The sequence below is a fragment of the Anser cygnoides genome, chromosome 16, assembly GCF_040182565.1.
Source record: "Anser cygnoides isolate HZ-2024a breed goose chromosome 16, Taihu_goose_T2T_genome, whole genome shotgun sequence".
Taxonomy (NCBI): Eukaryota; Metazoa; Chordata; class Aves; order Anseriformes; family Anatidae; genus Anser; species Anser cygnoides.
In genome coordinates this window covers 15,783,221-15,796,648 of record NC_089888.1, presented here as the reverse complement: position 1 = coordinate 15,796,648, position 13,428 = coordinate 15,783,221, and the positions used below count along the sequence as shown (strand labels likewise).

The 13,428-nt window shown below is 49.0% G+C and overlaps 1 protein-coding gene across 5 annotated transcripts in view; it reads left to right on the top strand.

Moving 5' to 3' along the window:
• Positions 1–6,706: 6,706 nt before the first annotated feature.
• Positions 6,707–13,428, top strand: part of NCOA6 (nuclear receptor coactivator 6) — a 55,814-nt gene continuing 49,092 nt past the window's right edge. For 3 of the 5 annotated variants that reach the window (XM_066978392.1, XM_066978389.1, XM_066978390.1), the window contains exon 1: positions 6,708–6,907. The gene's annotated coding sequence lies outside the window, so the exon portion shown is untranslated. Of the gene's footprint in view, positions 6,908–13,428 lie in introns of all 5 variants that reach the window. The other 2 variants (XR_010825355.1, XM_066978391.1) reach the window with 1 other exon arrangement.

The window sequence follows — 13,428 nt, the reverse complement described above, 5'->3', positions numbered from 1 at the left end:
GGACTAATCGTTCCTGACACCAACCAGCTGAGCATCTCAAAGCATCTTACGCTAATTCTTGCACATTGTGCTGAGGAGGGAGAGAGAAGTTTTTATGCTCCTCTGACATGCAGCCACCCCTGAGGCAGCTACTTAGCAGATGGGAACATCTACAGTATTTTCTGTTACTTAGCGTTAGTGGCCTCAGACAAGAGACAGGGCAATTACGGTGTTATCTGTGGGAAGTTGTACACTGTGTCACCAAACCGCCCGTATGGCAAGAACAGGCTTTCCTCAGGAGGAGGACCTCGAATCTGTTTATTTTTCTGTCACAGGCGCTAGAACTCATCACTGCACAAAGTTGGAGCATTCACAAAACATTACATGTCATGCAGCAGACCTCCTCGGGTTTAACAGGAAGGGGAGGATGCATTTTTGTGTGTTGAATCATACTGGTGGAAATTTGGGACATTCTGGTAGAGGACAGCAGTGATGTGTCCCTCAGACATGGAGGTTTACTGGGCACCACTGCAAAATAAATAGTCAGGTAACTGCTGCTACAGTACTTTGCATGAAATATTACAGAATGCTTTGAAAGATAACATTCCTATTTATTCATTCAATTCTTTTCCCTAATTCACTTTTGATGCTGGAAACTGTATACATTTGTAAGATAAAGACTCTGGTCTTGACTCAAAAGGGCACTTAAAAGCCCCAAGGTACAATTTCAGAGCAATTAATTGGAATCTTAAAATAAAGCATGTTCTTAAGTGCTCTGTTGGATCATGGCCTATGTTGCAAAAAAGAGAAAATTTAAAATAACTGGAAGATGGGTCTTAGTCCCCTAAGTAATGGCTAAGAGAAATAAAGATATTTTGAATTATTTCCCATTTTCTCTGTTTAAAATGGCGTCAGTGTAGCACAGACGTATTCAGTACTGAAACCTTTCATCAGGTAATTGGCCCAGTGTCTCTGTTACTTTGAGTCAACCTGTTGTGAGGAGATCTGATCAAACTAATTTGTGGCACCACGAAGTTCTTGATGCTTCCTTTTGTACAGGTAAGATAGACATTGTGAAATAAAGGGCCATATCTGGAGATGTGGGTGTACGGTATCTGCATTGATTTCAACCCAACTATTGCAGACATCTAACAACTCTGAAGCAGAATTTGTCCTGAAACTTTTACATCAGTGTCTGAGGAGCTCAGAACACAAAATACAGGATGAATGAGAAAAACAATAAATAAAATAAAATATTTAAAAAGAACAAAATAAAAATAAAAAAAAAAAAACAGATGTCGTCAAATGTAACTATTATGGTCTCGAAAGCAATCCACTTGTTTCGGTTCACATTCTTGTTGCTCTCCATCAACATGCCGATTTTTACATTGGGATAAGCTGATAACAGGATCTGACACTAAGTGTTGGCTCAGTCAGTGGTTTCTCACAAAGGTTCAATGCCATTAATGAGTGCAGTTAATAAGCAGTGCTTTGCTAGCTCTAGATACCTCTGTTGACCTGTGTGTGTCAGGCCCAGAACACTGCATACAAAAGCCTAAAGGAGGGACAAGGCCAAGGTTGACATCCAGGGGGAATAAGGATGCTCTGGCCTCTCTGCCGTGCCATTCTGTTCCCATCGTTTTCCTGTTCGGTGCGCGGACATGGGGACAGGCTGGAGCATGTACTGCTCCCACCAGCCCGGGCTGGGTGAAACGCTGCTGAGCTCACTGGGGTTGTTAGAGCCACGCTGCTGGTGGTGCCTGGGATGAGGAAAGGCTGGAGGCCCCTGCTGCCACTCAGCATGGGTGTGGGAGCAGCTCCCCGGGTGTCTCTGCACAGTTGCCCATACCCTGCCACCGCTCCCTGCCAGCCTTGCTCCTGCTCCCCACACCACTTCATGCCTCAGGCCTGGGGGCCACAAGAGGCCCACAAAGGCAGAAGACCCAGGTCCCATGTCTGCCCTGTGATCTTGCCCTGCCCTGTGCAGCGCTGCCAGCATCTTGTCAGAGGGTCTCCCAGCTGAGGTGGTAAGTTTCTTCTCATGAACGTTCATCTCTTTCATGAACGACAAAACTGTATTTATCATGCACCAAAGATGCCGCAGATTTTGAAGTTTTAGGACGAATCAGGTGGAGTGGGAAGAGCTCCTGCAGCACACAGGTGTTTTCATAACAGCCTGGGAAAGATCTTTCCTACTTCTGTGATGGACTTCTGCATGTTGGCCAGAGAAAGGAGAGCTCTGGCACGTAGACAGAGCTCCCAGAGAGGCAAGGTACCACATGGAAATGAAACAGGCTGGTGCAGAGGGCAGAAGGGATTCCACAGCTGTAGCTCTCAAGCACCAAACCACGCTGCCCATGAAGGGCCCTCCAGTGACCTGAACATTTTTAGATGCAGATTGTCTTCTGGAGCTGAGCCTGTCACAAAGTCCTGTGTGACCACAGCTACTTGACACTCATGGTTCTTCCTGCTGGCTACAGGATGCCTGTCCACCACAACTGTCCCCCAGCACCTCCACGAAGGCAGGGAGATGCTAACACCAGGGCATCCCCAGCCTAGCTCTCGGGTTTGCAGCCAGCTGCCCACCTCTCTTTTTCTCACCACGCTCACTCACAGATTAACAAAATCCTAGACAGCTACCGTCCGGGATCAAAAGTGATTACAATCACAACACAATAGGTCTTCTCCCTTCTCTCTCTATAAGTGAGTGCTATACCAGTATTAGAGGAGAAATCATTCTGTTCAAGTCAGTATGAGCCACGAGTCTACCTTCTTTTTCCTTACAGTATCTGTCCTTCTAAAATACTGTCATATAAAAATGCATGTAAGTATAACTGTAATCTTGATTATCCTGATATCAAATGCATTTCTCTGTTCTGTTTGTGGACAAGGACAAAGCTCAAATGCAGCTGTCTTTATGTGCTGTAAATAGCTCTCATTCCTCACTGTGACCGCTCAGCAGGTGACATTGTATTCATAGGCATCATTCATTCTGCAGCAAAGCTTTGAAATCCAAACCAAAAGTAGGGTCTCCTTGGGGAGAAGCTCTACAAACACGGAATGACAAGCCAGATCTGGCCTGATAAATCTGTGGTCTCAGTTACGGTGTACCGAGGCCAGGCAAGAGCCAGAAATATTCAGGCTACACAGGGTGGATCCAGGCTGTGTACGAAGCTCAGCTGAGCTGTGGTATGTTCTGGAGATCTGCCTACAGCTCACGTTGCTGCAGAGATGAGGCTGCACATGCAGACAGCAGGGTACCAGGGCAATGGTGCTTGAGATGCACTCTGTAGCTCCCCCCTAGCTTCCTTGGACTGCAAAGTCCAGCTGGGGAAAGTCCCTCTCCTTTCCTCTCACAGTCCCACACATCATGTTATTCCCTTCTCACCATCAGGTGCCTCTCAGTCTCCTGCTCCACACATTGGCAGCCAGAGCCAAGGGTCTTCCACCAGCTGCAATGTACCGGGCAGCCAACCCCCTTTGGGGTCCTCCAGCTACTGGCCTTAAGCAAAGATGTCTCATGAGGGTCCTCGGTCGTGTCCTTTCACCCTGGTGTCCCTTCAGCTCTATCTTTCTGTTAGTTCCTTACACTCATGGCAAAGCTATTTCCACCTCTGATAGCATGGAGATTCATGTCAATCATGCAGGGTTTGTGCCAGTTCTGTCCTTTTGCAACAGTGAGCAGAAGCATAAGAGAAAGCAGCATGTTATGAAGTACTAAATGGATGTGGAAGATGGCAGACTGCTAGTGAAGGAAGGGCTTTTTTAGCAGCTCCATGTGTGATAGACACAGGAAGGTTATCTGCATGGAGCCCCTCAGCCCAGAGCAGAAAGTTAAAGCACTTGAATGGCTGCAGCAGATCTCAGTGTGCTTCCAGAAAACGCCGTACTTTCAGAAAACTCAGTTGTTGAAAAATAATGCCCTATTTGTAATTGTTTGTTATGGTTTACGGCATGTGCTCTGTGCTAATGTAGATAACATATACAAAAACAAGCAAACAGACAGAAAAAGGACAAGTTTGCATTAAGATTGTAACTAGGACAAACACAGCAGGATTTGGAGGAAAACAGGGATTTTTTAGAATTGCATTATGATCTGTGTGCTAGATGGGGAAGTGCGTTAGCTTTTATGGGAAGATCAGACTGGTAAGAAGAGGAGGTTAAATGCATCCAGGTAAAAAAGTGTGTCCTTGCATAGAAGAAAGTATAAAGAAAAATGTGGAAGAAAGGTAATTCTCAGATACCAAAGAAGTCTTCTTTTAGCTTCCTCGTGTTTCCAACTCTACAGACATGAACAGAGTAAAACAAAGCCCAGGAAACATCTACTGTAATGTGAAAGGCCCGTGGCAAAGAGAAACTCCTTGACAGAAAATCAAACGTGCCTCATGTTCCTTGTTGCCGACCTGTGGCTGATGCCCCATCTCATCTTCTGGTATTTCTGAGGGAATTTCTCAGCAGCTGGGGAAGGGTTGCTCACCAGGACCTTGACTCACAACATTTTGGACTGGGAAGTGAGCTTGAGCTCTGGGATAAGGTGCATGCACCCCAGCTACCACACACTGGTCCCAATATCAAGGTAGCATTGCGCCTGTAACCAAAAACGCCAGCGCAATTGCAAGCCTGGACTACGGGCTTATGTCCATTGTCTGCCACCTCACCTAGCCCCACTCTTCATGACTTTGTCCCCCCACGCTTCTTCTCAGACCTTCGTGGTGCCTCCTGTTAGGGAAGAGAGGCAGTAGTAGAGGCAGGGCCCCATGTGCCAGAAACAGAAGACATACATGAAAAAGGACAAACAGAAAAATCCTTTAGCAAAGAATTACTAAATGTTTGTCCTTCAGCAGGCAGTGTTTGAACCACAAATGCTAAGTGAACAATCTACTTAAAGTTTTCCATACACCAAAAATATTTGACATAAACATAAGCGACATAGTAACTGTTTTTGTTTTTTTTTTATGTAACGGATTTACATGTCAATTTAAAAAATCAGATTTTTTTTTCTTGTGTTGCCAGCTAGAGTGCCAAATGAGATTTGAGGTTACTGCGTTTAAAAGGTTTTGCAAAAAATGTTTTCCTCCTCTCATGTCATTTATACTGGGTATTCGGCAGTAATCTGCATACAGCCAGTGTCAGGAGGATTTGCAAGGGCTGGATCCAGCTGTGCAGATCCATGGGCCTGCGCACCCCTCTTGAAGACAGAACTTACTCAAGTTGCTAATGTTAATCATACATATTTTTTTCAGGATCAAAGTCTTAATTTCCATGAAGGACTTTTGATTATTTTACTAGCTTTAAATAGTAAGAGCCATGTGCTTCTTTTGTTCACCACAAGTAGATAATCACTTTCTGATTAAAGCAGTGATTGTCAGGAAGAAAATCAGGCATTTCTGTGATGGCACTGTCTCTTTATGAGACTTTAGTTTTCCCATGTTAATAAAGGTTTGCAAGATACGATGCACATTCCTGGATGGACTCTGTGCCCTGCAAGCTGCTATGTGGTAGGTGCCTGCTGTAAAGCCCCTGGGTGCTAATGTGTGTTTTTAGGGAGTAAGCACCATCTGTATTAAAAATATTGTATCCTAGTAATCTTCTATAAAGGTCTTATACTCTTTTTTTTTTTTTAAGCTTCAGGCAGGAAATGCCTTTTATTACTTTATGGAATGGGGTACTAAACCCACAGCCTCCAGGGCTGTCCCAAGCAAAGGGTCGCTCATCTGGCTGACGATGCAGAGAATCCTGTCTCCTGTGGAAGAACTCGTCCCAAAAGCCAGTGCAGCGGGCACACCGCTTTTTCCGCCTCTCGCCCAGCTGCAGGACACATCACTTGGAGATACAGCATCAGGACCCTCGAACCGGAGCCGTGCTGCCCACCGGGCTCCGTCAGCAGTAAGAAGAACAGCTTTTGGTGTGGGTGCTGTTGCCCGGCCCAACACAGCGGAGCTCCGTGACTGCACACCGCAGGTCCGTTTGGTGGCTTTGGGGCAAAGCTGGGGAAGGTGCTCCCGTGCCCCGAGCTGCGGGGGTGCCGGTGTCCCCGGGCAGCCCCGGGGCTCAGGCTGTCTTCGGAGAAGGGGAGGCGACGCTTCCCCCACCCAGGTTTGCGAAGCGGCCTCCAGCCCAGGCCTCTCCTCGCCACCGCGCTGCACGAGGCGCGTCTGTGCCCGTCGCCGGCCCCTCCGGGAGCCGCTAGGCGGGGAGGGCTCCTCCGCCCCGGGCGGGCCCGCGCCCAGGGGTCCCCAGGCACCGGCTGCGAGCGCCCCGGGGCCGCGGCGGCTGGCAGAGAAGATGGCGGCGGCCCCCCGGGAAGGGACCGAGCGGGCAGAGCGGGCGCCGCGGCGTCCCCGCGCCCGGCCGGGGGCTGCGGGCAGCTCCCGCCCACCTGCGGCCGGGGCGGGCGTCCCGAGGGGCCCTGCCGAGGCCCAGCGGGACCCTCACGGCGCGGGGACCGCCGCGGGGCGCCGCCCGCCGGCCGCGACCGGGCTCGGGCCGCCCGCCCCGCAGCGGGTGCGCGGGTCGGGGCTGCGGCCTCGGGGGTCTCCGCCCGGCCGCGGCGGCGGCGCCCCCTTTGTGCGGGGCAGAAACGGCGGCGCCGCGGCCTCGGCGGGGAGCGGGGCGAGCTGCCCCGAGCCCGCGGCGCCCGCTCCCGGCGGCGGCGGCGGCGCGCTCGGACGCAGGCGCGCGGGGCGGGCGGTCACGTGGCCGCGGCGGAGGCGGCGGGAGGCGGAGCGGCGGCGGCGGCCTGCGGAGGGTGTCCGGGCGCCCCAGGGCCGACCGCCACCTCCCGCCCCCGCCGTCACGGGGCGCGGGCCCCGCGCGCCCCCGCTCGCCCCGGCGGCCCCCGCCCCTCCCGCGCGCGCTCGCGGAGCGGGCACGGCGGCGGCGGCAGCGGCGGCGGCCCCGCGGCCGCCAGCAGCGGCACCGGCGCCAGGTGAGGGCGGGGCGGGCCCGCCGCGGGGCCTCGCCGCGGCCCCCGGCGGCGCGGGGCGGGGGAGCGGGCGGCGGGCGCGGGGAGCGGCGGGCGTGACAGGGGCGGCGGGGCGGAAGCGGCGCCCCGGCGGTGTCAGGGCCGGCGGGGCCCGGAGCGCGGCCCGGAGCAGGCCGCGGCGGGCCCGGGGCCGCCGAGAGATGCCCGGGCTCGGGGCCCGCCGCCGGTGCGGGGCCGGGCCGAGCCGAGCCGAGCCGAGCCGGGCCGGGCCGGGCCGGGCCGGGCCGCCCCCCGCTCCATTCCTCCCCCCCCCCCGCTCAGCCCCCGGGGAGGCGGGAGCCTGGTCGCGGGACGGGGCGCGGTGCCGGGCCCGGAGCGTGTCAGCGGGCCCCGCTCGGGGCCGCGGCCTGGGCCCCGCCTGTCCCGGGGCGCCCCGGGCCGCTCGGGAGCTGCCCCGCGCCGGGAGGCGGCCGCTGGAAGGGGCGCGGCGGCTGCGGAGCCCCGGCTGGGCGCTGCCCGCCCCGCAGCCCCCGGGTCAGCCCCGGCCGGCCCCGGGGCCCTGCTCCGGGCCCGTGCCCGAGCCCGCCCGGGGCGGAGGGGCACCGCTGCGGTCCGCGGGGCCGTGCCGAGCGCTGCCTTCTGGCCCGCGGAGGGCGAGAGCGCTTCTGGCCGGAACGGGAAGGCGGGCGGAGTGCGCTGCGCCGGGGGAGCTCCTGGCCCGGTTTAGGTCGTGGCTGTTTTTAGTTTCCCTGCCCTCGTGCAGGCACAGGTGGCTTTTAAAGATGTCAGTGAAGGTGCCTTGACGTGTCTTTGAGCCCAGGCTTTTGTCTGGATTTCCCCGTAACTCTTCAAGGTGCTCATAGAAAGGCTTCTTCGCTTATTCCCCTGGTTTGATTTCCGCAGTTCCCATAAATTTAATTCCTTTTAGAACATCTTAGAAAACTCGGGATTCTCATTCCTTCTGATTTTTTTTGGGGGGGGAATGGGGGAAACAGGAAGGAGCAGGCTTTTCTGTTGCTCTCCTTGGCACGGGTTTGAAAGCTGACGACAAACTGTAGCTGTCTGAGCCTTGTCACTAAGACTTCCTAACCCCTCACCTTCCAGACCTTGTGCGTGTCATTACCTTAACCAAATTGTGAGTAAGCTGCAGAAAGCTAATAGAAAACTGTAATAAAATCTTTCTCAGTTGAATTTTATTGTAGGAAAGGTAGCGCTTCCTATTGGTGTTTATAGTTAGTGTTCTTTATAGTCTGTCCATTTCTCTACAGATATACAACTAAAGCATCTTTCAGTATTTCACGTATGAGAAAGCAACCACAAAAAACAAATTTGGTGTTCTTGAAAAAGAGTCACCACGTGAGATAACCACAATTTTTGGATTTATTGGCTCTTTTCGAGTCACAGCAACTATTCCCAGCTTCTGTGGGCGTCTTGTGGAGCAAGAAATGAGCACCTCAAGATATGTGTCCGTAATGTCTGGGTCTGCAAACCTCTGGACTAAACATACTGCACACAGTGAGGCACCAAGGTGTTTGCTAGGAATTCATATGCTTCTCAAATACCTGTATTCACTGAGCCACGTGGCTTCTTTTTAAAGTTAACTGGCTTTACCAGGATTTATTTCACAGTTGTACTGGATCCTTACTCTCCTGTTAGAAGTCATAAATCAAAAGGGCAGGGAGGGCTGCACACAGACCTGGTCTTTTGTTGAGAAATGACACTTCTCAGTATTTTATAAGTACAGAAAAAAGTACAGAAGGGTATTCCATTAGACTTCAGATTTTGGTTGGAAAAATTCCCAGGCAGCGCTCTCCAGCCATTCTCTATAGAAAGGCTGTTCGGCTATAGAACTTACAGGGAGGAGTTGTTAACAACAGGCTTCCAAGCGATGCAGTAGTTTTATGCTATTCTACTAAAGAAATAGCTGCTTTCTTAAAAAAAAAAGGGGGGGGGAGGGGAAAGGGAAAGAAAGAAAATGTGTAGGGAAACCTGAGAAATCCAGATCCCCACCTGCATTTGTAAACTAAGTATTAGTGTTTTGGTTTTTTAGATGCTTAAAATATTTGAACTTGAAAAATATTGGGGTATAGAGTTGAATTCTGATGAACAATTGTAATATCCCTCAGTTCTTCGTAGGTATGATGCTGTCAAAGATTGCATGCCTCTGTAGTAGATATTAAATATTTTAAATTTATATGGTAAACCTGTTTAACAGTTTAGTTATATGTTTGTTTTCTAACACTGTATTGTTTGCTCTTGGATGGAAGCTGGAGTTGCAGTTGAGTTACATAGATATACTAAACGTAACAGATTTGCTACCGAAGATATCGACGGGTTAAAGTGGCTGTCACAGTTCAATTGCATTAGGAATAGTGAGATTTTATAGGTCATTAGCGTCCCTCTGAAGGACAGAAGATGTGATGTTGATACCTGTTTCAAAATCATGTGGTGTCTATTGAGAAATAACACTGCCGTGGTGCGCAGAGAACACTAGTGCGTGGAGCGCCTGCCGGTGTGCAGTGCCCGCTGTATGAACAGCAGCACTTACACCTGGCAGCGTGTCCACCTGAGGCAGGGCAGATGCATCCTCAAATTCCCGGTGAGAGATGTTCCAGCTGTTTGGCAGACGACTGAGGTTTTTTTCTTCACACTTGTTTATTGAGACAATGGTTATTGTGTATTCTGTCTAACGCTTGCTCTGTCCTGTTTTCAAACTCTTCTGTCACTTCCAGAGCAGATCACTCGTGTTCTTCAGCAGGAGCTACCTCATGCGGATAACATTTCAACCGTGTAGCCGGTGTGTTTCTTAGTTTGTACACCTCGATAGCTGAAGGTTTGGCTCAAGATGGTGTGAGAAACTCTGATTCTCTAGTGACCTGACTGATTAGAAGGAAGAGAATTAATAATAATAATAATGTTAATAAAGGCTTTCCAGTGATGCAACTGGCACTGAAAGTTCAGCTAGGCTTTGGATTGCACAGGAGAGGTAGTAGTGGAAGTGCTCCATAGTCCAAGGAGTATGGGATTTTCATCAGCCTGTTGGGTACCAGGGCTCATTTCCTTTCCATTGTGTCCTCTGTTGCCGCTGCTAACAGCAGCCCATCTGCATTCTGAATAGCCCTTCCAAAATTGTTGTTGACATACTTACAAATAGGAACAAGAAGTGAATTCTGGTGTGTGTGTGTGTAGTGACTTTCATGCTGTGTCACAATAAATAACTGTTCTTCATGTATTTGGGGAAAAGAAAGATGAACGGTCAGGCTTACACAGAGTGTAACTGCTCCGTAGACTCGGCAGCACGCAAGAACCATCCTCTTTTTGGAACTGGGAGGACTGTTGCTGCCTTCCCCAGCTTGAATGAGTAGTCCTGAAGGATAGTCCTACATAAGGGTTTGGATCAGACTCGTACAGTAATTGAGAAGTGCAGCAGAAGAATGATACCTTGTCGAAGTTCGATTGTCCTTATATAAGCTGATAATTTTGGGACAGGAAGTTGCCTGTATTGAGTTGTTATGTGGGAGTCTGAATTTTAAGTTTGTGATCTATGAAAGGGAATAATGTATTTATTCCCAGTAAAAGACGCATGCTGTTGTCTTCTCCAAGTCCTGTGCTTATCATTTTAATTTTATAATTATTACTCTTTCAATAACCAAATAAGTGGCATTCCAGACGCCTGAGCTGGTATGAGATTTTACTTCTCCTTATGCTTTCTGGGTAGTACTTACAGAGGCTGAATTAGACATAAGCCTCTGTTTCGCATACATGTGCGCAGGCACACTCTCATAAGTCTCTTGGATGATCCAAGGAAATCATGACGATTTTTTCTGCCTTGCTTCCTGCTAAATTAGCAGTTTTGGCTTGTGTAATACATCACTTTCCAAGCAGTGGGTGGAGGGAACGTGAGAGATGAGAGAGAGGGCTCAATCTGACAGTTCTGATGGGTCTCTGCCAGCTGTTCCAGAGAAATGGAGGAGTTAGCATTTGCAGATTTGGGACTACAGCTGCAGGAGCCGAACCTCCCAAGGCAAAAACATTGCCAGGTTTTTTAGCGAGGCTCAGTGAAGAATAACACGGGACTAGAAAAAGTGTCTCCTTTTCTGGCTGCAATGTGGAAGGTGTTCCTTCTGAGGTTTTCTTGGGGTATTTTTCCCATCCCCACAACAATACATTGCTGTCTAGTTCAGTTGCATCCTAGTTTTACCATCCTAGGGATTATGTGGTTCTTAATAGCAGTAGTGGCAATAAATAGAAAAAAAAAAGAAAAAGAAAAAGCCTGGGAGAATGCCAAGTATGCTGCAAGTTTTTATGCAATCAGGAAAATCTCGGAATAATCTTGATTTTTAGCAAAAGCCACACCTACATAATGTGTGTTTATGGTGGTTTTTGGTTGGTTTGTGTTTTAGTCAGGGGAAACATTCTCCTTACCGAGTGCTTCATATCAAAAGAATTACTTTTAAGCCATTTATATTAGCTTAAATTTTTTCTTCATACTTCATAATGTTTCAGGGTTTTGTGTGTTTTAGTGAAATTTCGTGGATTTCATTACTGGGAGGAAGAGCCTAATGAAGAATATTATTCAGTTTTCAGTCAAATTCAGTTCAGGACTGGTAATCACAGGAATACCTGCTGTTGTTATACTGACAGTTATGAGCCTCTGGAAGAATGTGGGGTAAAGGAGTTACCTGTGGGGTACATCAGCCCAGACTGGTTCAGCTGTGGCTAAATTCAGCTTCAAATAAAAAGCCTGTCACAACAGACGCAATGAATAAGTTGCTACTTGAAAAGGCGTTTTCTCATAGCCTTCAGAAGATGAGATAAAGTAGTTTCTTGTCAAGATGCATCTAATTTTAAATAGCTTCTCATTTTACTTGTTTGCCGATTGCGTTGATGGGTCTTAATGAAAAGTTTCGTACTGCAGGACTCTGTCACAGTATTGATCTGTTACAGGCTATGGTATCTTTCTTCCAAATAGGGATAGCCTTAATATGTGAAATTAACAATTCAGCTAATGAGAAGTATTTGATCAGATGCTATGCCACATAGACTGTAGCTTCCACGAGTGATGCTGAAACTGGTTAGCTCATGGCAGAGGGCTGGGAGCCTTCTTGTGTTCATATCTCAACAGTTGCAAATGGGAATCTTTCTACATGGCTAACTTAGCTGCAGTTAAAACTCGTTCTGGAGTTATCATCTTGCCTTCTTATTTTTAAAGCAGTCTTGGTGATCAAGTCGGTCAACTTCCATTGACATAAAAATTAATTGCTCAGATGGAGACGTGTCTGCTGCAGCATGGCATGCGTTGTGGAGTTTCAGCCAAGTTCATAAATTGTAGTTTCATAAAACTTTAACAAGCCGGTGTTCCACTAAACAACCTGCTATCAAAATGCATCACGATAACAAAAGGTCATATGTGCTGTACAAGCTGTAGTTTTCTACTTTTCAGAAACGTTGAGGTTTTAGGCATTTTATGCCTGAGGGCTATGGGAGCTTAGCAGAAAATTATGAAAGCAGTGAGTAGTTGTGCGTCAGAATGAATGTAGCCTGCCGTCCTGTGCACTTACTTGTTTAGTTTTCTTGATGTTTGGGGAAGCGTAAGTTCAAACCGAAACTTTTCCTGTTGACCAAACTCTTAAAAAGGCTGTTTTTGTGGATTCTTTGGTGTCTGCTAAGGTATCCGTTTAATCTCTAGGCATTTCCAGGGTCCCTATCAGGTAACTTATTGTAATGAAAGCTGGACCTAATGAGCCACTGTTGATTAGTTATCTTCCATAACCAAATTTGATAGCATTGCGTGTGCTCAGGGGAATGAAGACAGCCACCGTTAGCTGTTCCTTCTCCAGTAGCCTGGGCTAAGTGCCCTCACTTTGCTCCTGGAGCTGGCGAGGGCAGCCCACTGCTGCCCGCCCTCTTCATCTCCGCAGAGGTTTTGGGTCTGTGGATCCGCTCCTTGCCCTGCACCCGATGGGAGGGAGGGCCCAGAGCCCCCTCAGGATGGAGAAACGGAGGAGCAAAAAGCCCCTCGGTGCCTTGTGCCGAGGAGAATGGTCGGGGGACATCCGTTTGTAAAAAGGGTGAAAAGTTGGAAGGAATGTGGTATCCACTTCATGGCATGGAAAGAAAGCATTTTTAGTTTCGGCCTACGTTTAATGAATGATATTAAAATGTCAAATTTCAGATTTTGTGTTTGCCTGTTATCTTGTTGTCTAGCCATGGTATTTATGTGGGCTTGCATAGTCTCCGGTATAGCTGGAAACAGCGGAGTTACTGCTTATGTTTTAGCCAGCCAGGGCTTTTACTCGGCCTTCTGCGTCTTCTTGAATTACAATGCATTTTAGAAATACAAGAAGTTATCAGAGTTTGAAAAGTGTTAGGTGTCTATGAAAAGTGCTACAAGCATATATGGTCTACTGTGAATACTGTTTTCCTCCCTTGGAGTTGCTGGGCAGGCAGAAGAGCAAAGCATAATACTAAGGCTTTTAAAGCTATTAACTTGTTTTCTACATAGAAAATACCAAATTTCTGCT